At 41.2% G+C, this 13,777-nt stretch overlaps 1 pseudogene across 1 annotated transcript in view; it reads right to left on the bottom strand.

Annotated features, from left to right (window-relative positions):
- LOC144006479 (uncharacterized) overlaps nt 1-13,777 on the bottom strand; it is a 24,898-nt pseudogene extending 11,121 nt beyond the window's left edge. The window contains exons 1-2 of the transcript XR_013279839.1: nt 13,373-13,777; nt 6,659-6,925 (exon numbers count right to left, since the gene is read on the bottom strand). The product of XR_013279839.1 is annotated as an uncharacterized LOC144006479 (transcript). The remainder of the gene's footprint in view (nt 1-6,658; nt 6,926-13,372) is intronic.

Raw genomic sequence — 13,777 nt, 5'->3', positions numbered from 1 at the left:
CCGTCAATGGCAGTCAATGAGTTAAGATCCTGTCATATATAATAGCTCTGATATTGTTTATAATAATTATCTTTTTGTTGGGGGGGGAAATCATTGAAAAGGACCTTGAAAAAAATAATCGCACATGATATCGCAATCGCCATTTTTTGGGGGGGGGGGAAATGCAATTAGAATATTTTCCATAATCGTTCAGCCCCACTCTGAATTGTCCCTCGGTGTGATTGTGAGTGTGGATGGTTGTTTGTCTCCGTGTGCCCTGCGATTGGCTGGCGACCAGTTCAGGGTGTACCCCGCCTTCTGCCCGAAGCCAGCTGGGATAGGCTCCAGCGCCCCCCTCGACCCTTGTGAGGAATAAGCGGTTAAGAAAATGGACGGATGGATGGAGAGGTGTCAAAATTATCGCGTTCTCGTTAACTTAAAGTGCCTTTAACGGCACTAATTTTGTTAACGCTCGATTAATGACCTCTCCTTATTTGGAAATCCTCTACTCGGGGAATTCCAGTCGCCACGCAATTGAAAACTGTTTGCGGCGATCGAAGGCTTTTTATCTGCCGTGTTCAGAACGTAAAGAACCTAGATGCTATGCTAACCGCTAGTCGCGTTTCAACCGACGTAACAAAAGAAATGCATGGCGGTTTTGAGGACGGATATGAAACGTATGTGAAAGAAATAACTTCCTCAAATATCAACCATTTAGGTAATTAGACGGCAGCTGCTGACTCTGTTACTAGAAAGCGTAAACGGTAAGTAAATTGGCTTAATAAATTGGCCCTCGAAGTCATTGGTTGGCGTCAGCTGCGACGCAGTCATGTGATGGCCACGGGCCATCGATTTTAATATGGAACCCGGTTAAGGTTTTGACCACATATATTGCGACCCGCCTCCTTTCCTGTTCATCCTATTCATTGTAAATAGTTCAAATCCTTCCATTTCGACATCACTTATTTTCTCATAATCAAGCCATGTCTCTGATATAGCTATTACTTGGAATTTGTTTATTTTACTCAAGTACTCTTGAATTTCAGGGGAAAAAAAAGATTTTTTAGAGGCTTCTGCTGTTGAAATTTATAACTGAAAATGCATGATGATCTATATTTTTGTTGACATGAAATTGGTTATTATTAGAATAGTACTTGAAAACAAAGTCATGATTGTTACTGCAGAAAAAAGTTGTCTGGATCAGGATCAAAATGTCTTTGTGTTCAACATAAATGTTTTCAAAATTGTTTCACTGGTGTGTAGGTTTGCCTTTTTTTTTAAGAAATTGAACTGACTTGATTCTGTAAGGTAGACAAAAGCTAGTTTCAACTTCTCCAGATAACTAATAAATCAATTCAAATTTGTTAAATAGCTCGAAACTTCATTTCATAAAGCGATGATTCAAGGAAGTGTTGGAATAAAACTAAAGTTTGTCTTGACTCCTCTTTATAGCTAATAAAGCGATTCAAGTTATAAATGAATGTATAAAATAAACACGTTCAATCTAAAATTTCTGTCAAATGGGTTAAAAAAATAAAATAAAAGAGAAAATAATGCAATTTGGGATATTTATTAACAATTTAGAAATATTACAAACGATTAAAACTACATAGGACATATTCTCAAATGAATTTCATAATACAAAGCTGCTACAACTCAAAAGATCCCTCAAAACAATCTCACATCTAAAATGGAATAATTCAGCACAAAGCACAGAAATAAAAAGCGGAAAAGGAGATAATACCATGAAAAGGAAAGACAAACAGGAAAGACTTAACCAAGTATTACTTTCAGGATTAAACAAATTTTACTCATGCACTAGTTTTGTATAAAAAAAATTAAAAAAAAACATGTCAATGTTGTGACCAATTCTGTAGCCACACAAATAAAATTGTGTCATGAAATATCACAACAAAACCATGTTAATGTTTCCAGGTATTCACAAACGTATGTACATGCATACCTTTAATCTCACCAGTTAATGACAAGATGTTTCAATCCTAACTCATAATCATGAAGGTGAGCATCAGTTCATAGGAGCCTATCCATAAGTAAATATAAAACTCCATTGATATCAGCAAACCAAGATTTACTGATTACATATGTGTAAGGTTCATTTACCTCAAAGCAAATAGCAGTTGAATATGACTATGCGGGGTGTTTGCATGGTGAATTAGTGGTTCGTCCACTTTATTAATTCCACTTCAACATCAATTTGTGTTTAAATGGGAGGCTGGTTCTACTTCAAGTCTGGCCAACTGTAGTGGTGAACTCTTTGACCGCCAAAAACGTTTAATAACGATCAGTAAAATCACGCCGTATATTGCCATAAACGTTAAATAACGTCAACATTTTTTCCCATTGCAACATCTAAGTGAAGCGCTGCCTGGTCAATGGGTTGTGGAATCTAAAACACTCTAAACTATGGCCAGCAGATGGAAGCATTGTATCTTTTTTTCGTCAATGATCAAAGCCTCTGTCATATCAAAGTTTGTCTTTGATAACGTCTGGCAGGAAAAGAGTTAAGTATGGAATTAGTTTGTCTAGCCCTGAGCTTTCAATCCAATACAATTCAAAATACATCACATCTCTTTAACATCACTTTGTGTGACATAATCACGGCTCATCAGTTACATCAAAATGTTACATCATCATTGTGGCACATTTTTGTTTCACTCTTTCCCGTACTACACTTGAGCATGGCTGCATGTTGTTGTCTGGTCACAAAGCAGTCTGTCCGTGTCATCTAACGTCCCCACACAACAGTGTGTTCTTGATTGTTTTGTTAAATCACCTCTGTCAGAGTAGCTTTTGCCACAATCTTGGCAGCAAAAAGGTTTGTTCTTTTGTGTTTTGTTAGCTTTGTCTTTTCGAAGAAGCCTTTGCCCCAGTTTGAGCAGGAATAAGGTTTCTCTCCGGTGTGTTCTTTTGTGTGCCCAGTACCTGACGATTCGATTCGTATCACGATTCATAGGTTACGATTCGATACCGATTAATCCCGATACAAATTTATAAGTCGATATTGTCGGGATTTTTTTTTTTTTTTTTACTCAAATATAGAAGCTACTATTCAGTAAACTTGTACATGTTCACTGTAAGATTTGTATGAAAATGTATTATTTGTCACCAATGTATTTTTATTTATCTGTTTAACTTCAGTCCTATAACTGTGAGCCACTGTATTTAACAAACAGGTTAAAATAGTCTGTTTCATGTTTGAACGGCATTAAAACAAAAATATTAAATGTGGATTCAATGATGTACGTTTAAAAAAAAAAAAAACGCGCATGCGGAAGACCATCCGACCAGCTCGCCTGCTCGTCTGGGGGAAACGCCTCTCAAATGTCGCTAATGTCCGAGCTCATCATCATCATCATCATCAGTCTCTGCAGCCAGCCTCGCTTCATACGAACGTGGTCATCTCGGTGGAGCGACAACGATTAATGGCCGAATCCGAAGCTCACTACACGAAGCTACATGCTGCAAACACTCGAAGTGCGCGTGCGCGGCTAGGAACGAGCACGCACGACGTCGTTACGCATATTGATTGACAGGATCGAGAAACAATCATGAAGACGCAGCCACAAAAATATCTTTGAACCCATCTTTAAGGCTTAATGTAGCATAAATATAACATTTTTCCATGCTTACGGTGTGAATCCTAACCCTACGCAAGCTGTTTTGTTGAATAATTTTCCATCAAAAATGGACGCTTAACAATTGATACGGCTGCCGATTGAATCGATTCGAGTATTGTGAGTTGTAATATCGCGATATATTGCTGAGTCGATTTTTTTGTAACACCCCTAATTGTGGGTGTTGTGGGGCTGTCGCAGTTGACATGCCTCGACAACATCGCATGGACATCGGGGACAGTGCCTCTGGATTGGCAGACCGGGATGGTGGTCCCCCGTTTTAAGAAGGAGGGTGTGTTCCAACTATAGAGGAATCACACTCCTCAGGCTCCCCGGTAAGGTCTATTCAGGAGTGCTGGAGAGGAGGGTCCGTCGGGAGGTCGAATCTCGGATTCAGGAGGAGCAGTGTGGTTTTCGTCCCGGCCGTGGAACAGTGAATCAGCTCGATACCCTCGGCAGGATCCTTGAGGGTGCTTGGGAGTTCGCTCATTCAGTCTACATGTGTTTTCTGGATTTGGAGAAGGCATTCGACCATGTCCCTTGGGGAGTCCTGTGGGGGGTGCTCAGGAGTACGGAGTACCGAGCCCCGATACGGGCTGTTCGTTCCCTGTACGACTGGTGTCAGAGCTTGGTCCGCATTGCCGACAGTAAGTCGGATTTGTTTCCGGTGAGGGTTGGACTCCGCCAAGGTTGCCCTTTATCACCGATTCTGTTCAGAAGTTTTATGGACAGAATTACTAGGCGCAGCCGAGGCGTTGAGGGGGTCCGGTTTGGTGGCCTCAGTATTGCATCTCTGCTCTTTGCAGATGATGTGGTGCTGTTGGCTTCATCAAGCCGTGACCTCCAAGTCTAACTGGAGCGGTTCGCAGCTGAGTGTGAAGCGGTTGGAATGAACATCAGCACCTCCAAATCCGAGACCATGGTCCTCAGTCGGAAAAGGGTGGAGTTCCGTCTTCGGGTCGGGGATGAGATCCTGCCCCAAGTGGAGGAGTTCAAGTATCTTGGGGTCTTGTTCACGAGTGAGGGCGGGATGGAGCGGGAGATCGACAGGTGGATCGGTGCAGCGTCTGCAGTGATGCAGACTCTGTATCAGTCTATTGCGGTGATGAAGGAGTTGAGTGGAAAGGCGAAGCCCTCGATTTACCAGTCGATCTACGTTCCTACCCTCACCAATCGCCACAAGATGTGGGTCGTGGGCGAAAGAACAAGATCCCGGATACAAGCGGACAAAATGAGTTTCCGCCGCACTCTCCCTTAGATTTAGGGTGAGAGGCTTGGTCAACAGCGAGGGGCTCAGAGCCGAGCCACTGCTCCTCCGCGTTGAGAGGAACCATCTCAGGTGGGTCGGGCATCTGGTTTGGATGCCTCCTGGACACCTCCCTGGGGAGGTGTTCCGGGCATGTCCCACCGGCCGGAGGCCGCGGGGACGACCATGGACACGCTGGAGAGACTATGTCTCTCGGCTGGCCTGGGAACGCCTTGGGATGCCGCCGGAGGAGCTGGTTGAAGTGGCCGGAGAGAGGGAAGCCTGGGCTTCCCTGCTAAAGCTGCTTCCCCCGCGACCCGATCACGGATAAGCAGCAGATGAGGGATGGATGGATGGATATTGTTGAGAGAAGCATTTGCCACAATCTGAGGAAGAAAAAGGTTTCCCTCCAGTGTATGTTCTTGTGTGGTTTGATAAAGGTGATTTACAGAGAAGCTTTTAACACAATCTGAGTTGGAAATGGGTTTCTCTCTAGCGTGTGTTAGTGTGTGTCTTCTTAAATGTGACTTGTTGGCGTAGCTTTTCCCACAATCTAAGCAGGAAAAATGTTTTTCACCAGAGTGTGTTCTTTTGTGTTGTGTTAAATTTCCCTGACCAGAGAAGCTTTTGCCACAGTCTGAGCAGGGAAAAAGTTTCTCTCCAGTGTGTGTTAGTGTGTGTCTTCTTAAATGTGACTTGTTGGAGAAGCTTTTCCCACAATCTAAGCAGGAAAAATGTTTTTCACCAGAGTGTGTTCTTTTGTGTTGTGTTAAATTTCCCTGATCAGAGAAGCTTTTGCCACAGTCTGAGCAGGAAAAAGGTTTCTCTCCAGTGTGTGTTATTGTGTGTCTTGTTAAATTGGACTTGATGGAGAAGCTTTTTTCACAATCTGAGCAAGAAAAGGGTTTCTCTCCAGTGTGTGTTCTTGTGTGTCTTGTTAAATGTGAATTGTTAGAGAAGCTTTTCCCACATTCGAAGCAGGAAAAAGGTTTTTCACCAGAGTGTGTTATTTTGTGTTGTTTTAAATTTCCCTGACCAGAGAATCGTTTGCCACAGTCTGAACAGGAAAAAGGTTTCTCCCCAGTGTGTGTTCTTGTGTGTCTTGTTAAATGTGAATTGTGAGAGAAGCTTTTCCCACAATCTAAGCAGGAAAAGGGGGTTTCACCAGTGTGTGTTCTTTTGTGTTGTTTTAAATTTGACTTAACAGAAAAGCTTTTGCCACATAATGAGCAGGAAAATGGTTTTTCCCCATTGTGTGTTCTTGCATGTCTTATCATATCATACTTTTGAGAGAAAGTTTTGCCACAGTCTGAGCAGGAAAAAGGTCTTTCTCCAGTGTGTGTTCTTTTGTGTGTTGTTAACTTTGACTTTACGGAGAAGCTTTTACCACAGTATGAGCAGGAAAAAGGTTTCTCACCAGTGTGTGTTCTTTTATGTTGTGATAAATTTCCCTTGGCAGAGAAGCTTTTGTCCCAGTTTGAGCAGGAAAAAGGTTTCTCTCCAGTGTGTGTTCGTGTGTGTCTTGTGAAATGAGATTTGTGAGTGAAGCTTCTGCCACAGTCTGAGCAGGAAAATAGTTTTTCTCCAGTGTGTTTTCTACAGTGAACTTTTAAATACCCTTTTGAACTGAATATTTTCCCACACTGAGAACATTTGCAGCGGTTGCTGTCAGTGTGACACGGCCTTTCACCTTTCGTATGTTCATCATCACCATCATCATCATCATCATCATCATGAGAAGAATGGGACCTTATGTCATCACTTTTTGATAGTGGTGATCTCCAGCAGTCTGCATCACCTTCTCTCATGAGTTTAGGAGTTGAGATGCTGTTTGAAGGCTCCGCCCCTCTGTCCTCCTCGCTCTCACCCTTATCGTCACTCTTTAAAGGGGCAAAGGTCACTGGAGACTTTGTGATATCATCCTCAACCTCCTCCTTTTTGACACGAAGAGGCTTTTCCTCCTCTTTGATGTAAGGAATGCAGGTATGCTCTTCCTCCTCCTCCTTTTTAATGTGAGGGGACTCCGGCTCCTGTTGCTCAGTACGACGATATTTTTCACCGACGTCTGCAGGACACAAGAAGACAAACACAAATTCGGTTCATCCGTCTATCCATCCATCTTCTACCGCTTATCCGAGGTCGGGTCGCGGAGGCAGCAGCTTGAGGAGGGAAACCCAGACTTCATTCTCCCCAGCCACTACAACCAGCTCCACTGGCGAGATCCCAGCCCAGCCGAGAGACATCGTCTCTTCAGAGTGACCTGGGTCGATTTATCGTTTTGTGACTCAGACAACACAATTTCAAGATTGTCAAAGCTGTGTGTGTTTTTTTTTTTTTAAAGGTTCTTATCTCAGCATCCCACTATGGACACACACTCATGGCTCAAAAAAATAAATAAATAAAAAGCGCAATTCAAATAATTTGATTCCAATTACAGGGAGTCCTCGAGTTACGGACGAGTTACGGTCCTACTCTGGCGATGTAACCCAAATTTTAACTTCAATCGGATTTTACAGTTTGAGTTGATATTTATATCAAAATGCTTTTGTACAGTAATTTTAAAAAACATATTTGCATGCCACGCAAGATGCCGGAACCAATATTTTGTGTTTCCGCACAGACATTCATTGTGACACGCCTGATGGCGAGCCGACCTGCTCAATGGACACGCGTTGCTGGAGGAAACAACATCACAACCTCAAGTAACTTTAAAATGGAGTGATTACTGTGGGAAATTAACGAAAAAGAACGTGCTACGAGGCACGGGCGCCATAAAGTCGAAAAGACGTAGGTCGTAACTCGAGGGCTCCCTACTCCGGGGGATGAGTGCTTATCTGGCAACCCACCAAACATCTAATGACGTCACGCAACAGGACGCGAAAAAAAATAAACATCCAATTTAGCGAAGCCTGCCCCACACTACTGTCTAGACTAGCACGTAGCAATCAACATTTCCTGGTTTTTCCCCATGGCAGAAGATCAAAACATTTTCAGCAAAGATTCTAAGAGGGGGAACGAAGGCTTTTGCTCACCTGATAATCCGTCATCATGTCAAAGCCATTTTGAACGAACGTGAAGGAGGCACAGCTGCAGCGGCTAATGTTGCTAAGCTAACGGTGCTAAGCTAACAAGCCAGCGAGGCAGCAACAACAAATCTAAAGCCTTTAACGGCAAAGTTATGGCATTCATAGCGCAATACAAGCAGACGTTTTTTGCAGCTGATGTATGTGATTCTGGTTATTATTGTGGCGGTCACGAGACACCGAGGACCAGTGAACACTTTTATTATTGTACGCAGAGAATATTGCTTACAAGGGTTGTCACAAGAACCGATACTTCGGTGGCAAGTCTGAAAAGATTCTGAAAATGTGACGGTACTGCCTTTTCTACAATACCCGAAGTACCGATTGGTATCGAGTAGGGGTGTGAATTGCCTCGTACCTGACGAGTCAATACGTATCACGATTCATAGGTCACGATTCGATTTGATACCGATTAATCCCGAGATGAATTTACAAGTCGATTGTTGCAATTTTTTTTTTTGACTCTATTTTATAAAATACCATTCAGTAAACTTGTACATGTACACTGTAAGATTTGTATGAAAATGCATTATGTATTGATCTGAAATTTCCGTTTTATAACTTTTAACAAACAGGTTGTAACCTTTTTCATGTTAAAACAGCATTGAAATAAAATATTAAGGCTTAATGTTCCATTAATATAACATTCTTCCATGCTTAAGGTGTGAAAGTTAGACATTTTGTTGAATATTTTTCCATCAAAAATGGATATTAAAAAATCGATTCGGCTACCTATTGAATCGATTCGAGAATTGCGTGCTGTAGTATCGCGATATATTGCCGAATCGATTTTTTTTAACACCCCTAGTATCGAGGCAACATATCTGGCCGCGTCTTTTGTGTTGTTTTGGGGGTGTTTATTTTATTATTATTTTTTTTTAATCCCACACACACTCACATCATGTAAACTGGGTGGATATGGGCGCTTATCTGGCAACCCACGTGACGTTTAATGACATCACGTAACTACCCTCCCGCTGCTACAATAACAAGGAAGTAGAGTAACAGGCGTGCAACATGACAGTAGGCCGCACATCTGCGTCGTCTTCAACTGCAGCGGCCCCTCGATTCGTTGAGAAGAAAAAAAAAAACACCAAAGTCGCGTATCAAAGTACTTTGGATTTGAGGTTGATGCGCAGGGATTGAGATGCCGAAACCGTTTCCAGACGAAAGGGGAACGCATCCAACTTAGCGAAACATGGACATCCAGACTTGTACAAAGAATTCAAGGCAAGTGCATTTGAATTCCCGTCTTATCATTGTTGTCCATATCTAAACTAATAAACGTTAGTATGATGACCCCACACTCAATGAGCTGCTTTGCGAAGTAACGTGAGCGCTATGTTCAGCCTCGTCTGTCCCGCATCATAAAGTTCGATCAAGTTGCCGGGCAGCTAATTTAGAATCACCTAAAGTAACATTAAACAACCCTCAAATAATAGATCAAACATTATTCGTTATTTTGTTTGTTTGTGTGTGTGTGAGGCTACGTGCTGAAACTGCTTGTTAACTCATTCACTCGCCGCCGTTTTCACATTTCGCAATCCCGTTCGCTCCCGGCTGTTTGACTGAATTTTGACTGATTTTGCAAGGCCCACTGAATATTGTGTTTTATTGCTATAAAAACATGGAACCTATCAAAAGAAAGATTAAAGTCTCTTCTTTCATCAGGGAAAAAAAATGTGTTTGTTTCCGTTTTGCAGCAATTAGCATTAGAAGAGAGCTAAGTTTCATCAGTTTTCACAAATCTATTTAAACTTGTAAGTAATTGAGCTTTTTTTTCTACATGGCCCTGGTTGATTTCCTTTGCTCTGCTGCCACCTTCTGGCCGTTTGTGTAATAACTACCATTTCTGCAACCGTTCTTTGAAGTTGAGAGGCTGCATCAAAGCCTTCTGTATGCTCTAGCATAAAAAAAACCCCAAAAAACCCCAGAAATACTTCTTTAAAAAAAAAAAAAAAAAAAACTACCATTTCTGCAACCGTTCTTTGCAGTTGAGAGGCTGCATCAAAGCCTTCTGTATGCTCTACCATAAAAAAAAAAAAAAAAAAAAAAAAAAAAAAAAAATACGTCTTTGGGACACATTTAAAAAAAAAAAAAAAAAAAAAAAAAACCAAAACGTATTTACACGTCATTGGGAGCAAATGAGTTAATCGGCCCCCGATTATAATCGGCCGATTATTGGCCTTCAAACATTGGCCTTTCCCCTTAATACGTAATCAAAGAAAACCAAAGTCTCAGACGCTGTCAAAGTACCCTGAATGCACCATTTCACTTGCGTAGCGTTAGCAACTCGCGTATGTGATTCTGGTTATTATTGTGGCGGTCACGAGACACCGAGGACCAGTGGACACATTTGTTATTGTACGCAGAGAATATTGCTTACCCACTTTCAACTCGCAGAATGCAGGCAAGTCATTCTTCCTCATGTCATGTACACAAACACTGAATCACAGCAAAATGAAATCAGCACGTACGTAGCAACAAACTAGAAAGCACCACCAATAACCAATACAACAACTAAACCACAAACTAACAGAATGCTGACATCTGAATTTGACCAGTCAAACGTTAACGAAAATGTGCACCACCATCCAATTGTTGAACATTATCGAGAGGTAATTACAATTAATTCACTAAGAATACATTGAATTTGCTTATTTTGCTGAATGAAAAAAATGTAATCCTTTCATAAGATAATAAAAATGTCTTCTTTTTTTTTTTAGGTACAGGTTAAATATCAATAGCTATATTCAGCAACTGTATCGCATATCGAATGTTTTTTTCAATATCGTGCAGCCCTAGAACAAATTCTTCTGCCAGTTTGACTCTGGAAAAGGCACTTTTTAAATACAGGATTTAAACAAACTTCTCAATTTACAGATCAGGGCTTGTCTTCATTTCTGGTGGTGATTTTGTCCTAAACCCCCACCCCCCCCCAGCCTGTATTTTGTATTTTGTAAACAGCGTGACGTTTCTGTGGAAAGACAGTGTTTACAGCCCTCCAGCCAATCGCAGAGCGGTGGTGGGGGTGGGGGTGGGTCGGTGGGGGTTTTGGGGCGGGTCACAAACGGGGCCGGGCGAAACTGCTGTGGGACGTCACTCCCGCGGGAATTTGAAAAGCACGCACGAATTTTTAATTTTTATTTTTTTCCCTCACTCACAGAAGCTTACATGTGTGAATGAGTGAGTGAAAAAAATAGCTACTAAAACATCAGTTTTTTCATTCCTGGATGAACAAATTGCAGATTATATGAAGGCTACATTAAATATGAAAAAAAAAAACAAATGTATCGGTTATCGGTATTGGTTGAAATGAGAAAATGTGTTTTTATTGATTTTTGGTCAATATTGTTGGACATTTGTGTCCCTTAACACATTCACTGCCATAGACGGCTTTAGACGTCAAAGATTCATTTTTTTCCTGCACACGCAATAAAACAATGTGCAAAAAAGCTTTTTCGTTATGCATCAACTTGGTATTAAAGCAACAACAGTAAATTGCAGAGTTTACTACACATAGTTAAAAAAAAAAACAACTTTTGTGTAGTCTCCAAGAATATTCAAAACATGCGGACATCCAACTTTAACACATTCACTGCCATAGACTGTTTTAGACGTCAAAGATTTTTTTTTGTCCTGGACTGGCAGTGAATGAGTTAATTGTCCCCAGAGTGTCTATAATGAGAGGTATGATCAAAATTTGAGCTGCAGTAGTTAGTTGCACACTATTGCAAGCTTCTACAGCAATCAGAATGAGAAAATGTGTTTTGGATTAATTATGGTGAATATTTTTGGACATTTGTGGTGATTTTTGTCCCTTAAATGTCCCCAGCGTGTCCAAAATGAGAGGTAAGATAAAAATTCAAGCTGCAGTAGTTACTTGCACACCATTTCAAGCTACTAAAGCTATCAAAATGAGAAAAAGTGTTTTTATTGATTTTTGGTGAATATTTGTGTACATTTATGCTCATTTTGTCCTTTAAATGTCCCCAAATTGCCCAAAATATGAGATATGATAAATATTGGCGCTGTAGTAGGTAGTTCCTTATAACTGCCAGCTACTACAGCAATCAAAATAAAAAATTTTTTTATTTTTTTATGGCGCTTTAATGACACGTCACCCTGGAGAATGAAATTTGTAGAGGCTCCCTAATATAGACGGTAGGAGTAAATAAGCTAAGTGCGCATCTCGAATTCAAGGTGCATTATGGGTAGCGGTGTGGTGCATTATGGGTAGGCAAAACTACCAAACGGTCATTGAAAATGAATTGGATCCAATGGAATCGGCTCGGATTGAAACGTTTCAACCGCTGGAAAGTTGCTGTTTTTTTTTTATGAACATGCATTAGCATGTGGTTTACTGACATCGGGGAAGTTGACTTGCACGATTTCAAGTGTACAGTTACGCAAAGTTTTGTCACCACTCATCTCCGCCATTCAAATTGATAGGGAAGTTAGGAGCCTCTAGGGTTGTTAAAAAAAAAAAAAAAAAAAAGCGATTCGGCAATATATCGCGATACTACAGTACACAATTCTCGAATCGATTCAATAGGCAGCCGAATCGATTTTTTAACATCCATTTTTGATGAAAAAATATTCAACAAAACGTCTAACTTTCACACCCTAGGCATGGAAGAATGTTATATTAATGGAACATTAAGCCTTAATATTTGATTTCAATGCTGTTCTAACATGAAAAAAGGTTACAACCTGTTTGTTAAAAACAGTGGCTCACAGTTATAACACGAAAGTTTGAGATCAATAAATAATAAATGTTCGTACAAATCTTACAGTGTGCATGTACAAGTTTACTGAATGGTATTTTCTAAATTGAGAAAAAAAAATGGTAACAATCGACTTGTAAATTTATATCGCGATCAATCGGTATCGAATCGAATCGTGACCTAAGAATCGTGATACGGATCGTATCATCAGGTACGAGGCAATTCACACCCCTAGTAGCCTCGTTTTTTTTTTACCCTCGCGCATGCGCAAACTTAATGCGCAAACTTAGGGCGCACTTCGCTTATATCAAACATCGAACGTCCAGCCAACGTGCTAATCACTCAGTCACCGTGCCGAACTTTAAACGTAATTCATTCAAATAAAGATGACGTGACTTGACTATTTTTTGCCAATCGGCTTTTTTTTTTTCCCCAAAAAATAGGGCTCAATTGAAAGCTGGCGATGTGTAGAAAGCGAATGAGCAACAGGTGAGAAAGTCAACGGCACGGCCATTTTGTTTTTGTGGCAACGGGAATCATCCAAAATCACCCAAAGTGAGTGAGTGGTTCCTCTGCAATGGTAAAAACTGCTACCCTGAGGCGAGATAACGCAATTGCTGGCTTTTATGGTGGTATGAAAAGATGATTTGACGGAAGCACGACCCGTGGCGTGGTAGAGCCAACTTCAGGAGAAGTACATACCGGCTGTGTGTAGCACAACTCGAGGCTCCTCGCAAGCATCGTCCGGCAGTTGAAGATGTTGCTCTTCCTCTTCTTTTACTCCCAAAAGTTCCTCCTCGTACTTCGGCGTGGTTCGTGCAAACATTTTTCAGACGATAATCCCAACAAATCCGCTTTTGATCTTTGCTTGGCCACGTGTTGTGTGCTTCTCTTTGTTAGCGGCTAGCGAGCTAAGCTAAAGTAAGCTAAGCTAACTAGGCCGAGAAGCAACAACGCGACCCAAAGACGAGTTCATTTTTATCCACACACGAAGATTTAATAAATGATGTTCTAATCCGTCAAAGTGAAGAATTTGATCCGTTCAGCACCAAACCGAAAAAAAAAATGCTTTAGCGAGGGCCGAAGGGCGTCTGGTTACGTGACCAA

The sequence above is a fragment of the Festucalex cinctus genome, chromosome 1 (assembly GCF_051991245.1).
Source record: "Festucalex cinctus isolate MCC-2025b chromosome 1, RoL_Fcin_1.0, whole genome shotgun sequence".
In the NCBI taxonomy this organism is placed as follows: Eukaryota; Metazoa; Chordata; class Actinopteri; order Syngnathiformes; family Syngnathidae; genus Festucalex; species Festucalex cinctus.
This window is presented reverse-complemented; position numbering and strand designations above follow the sequence as displayed.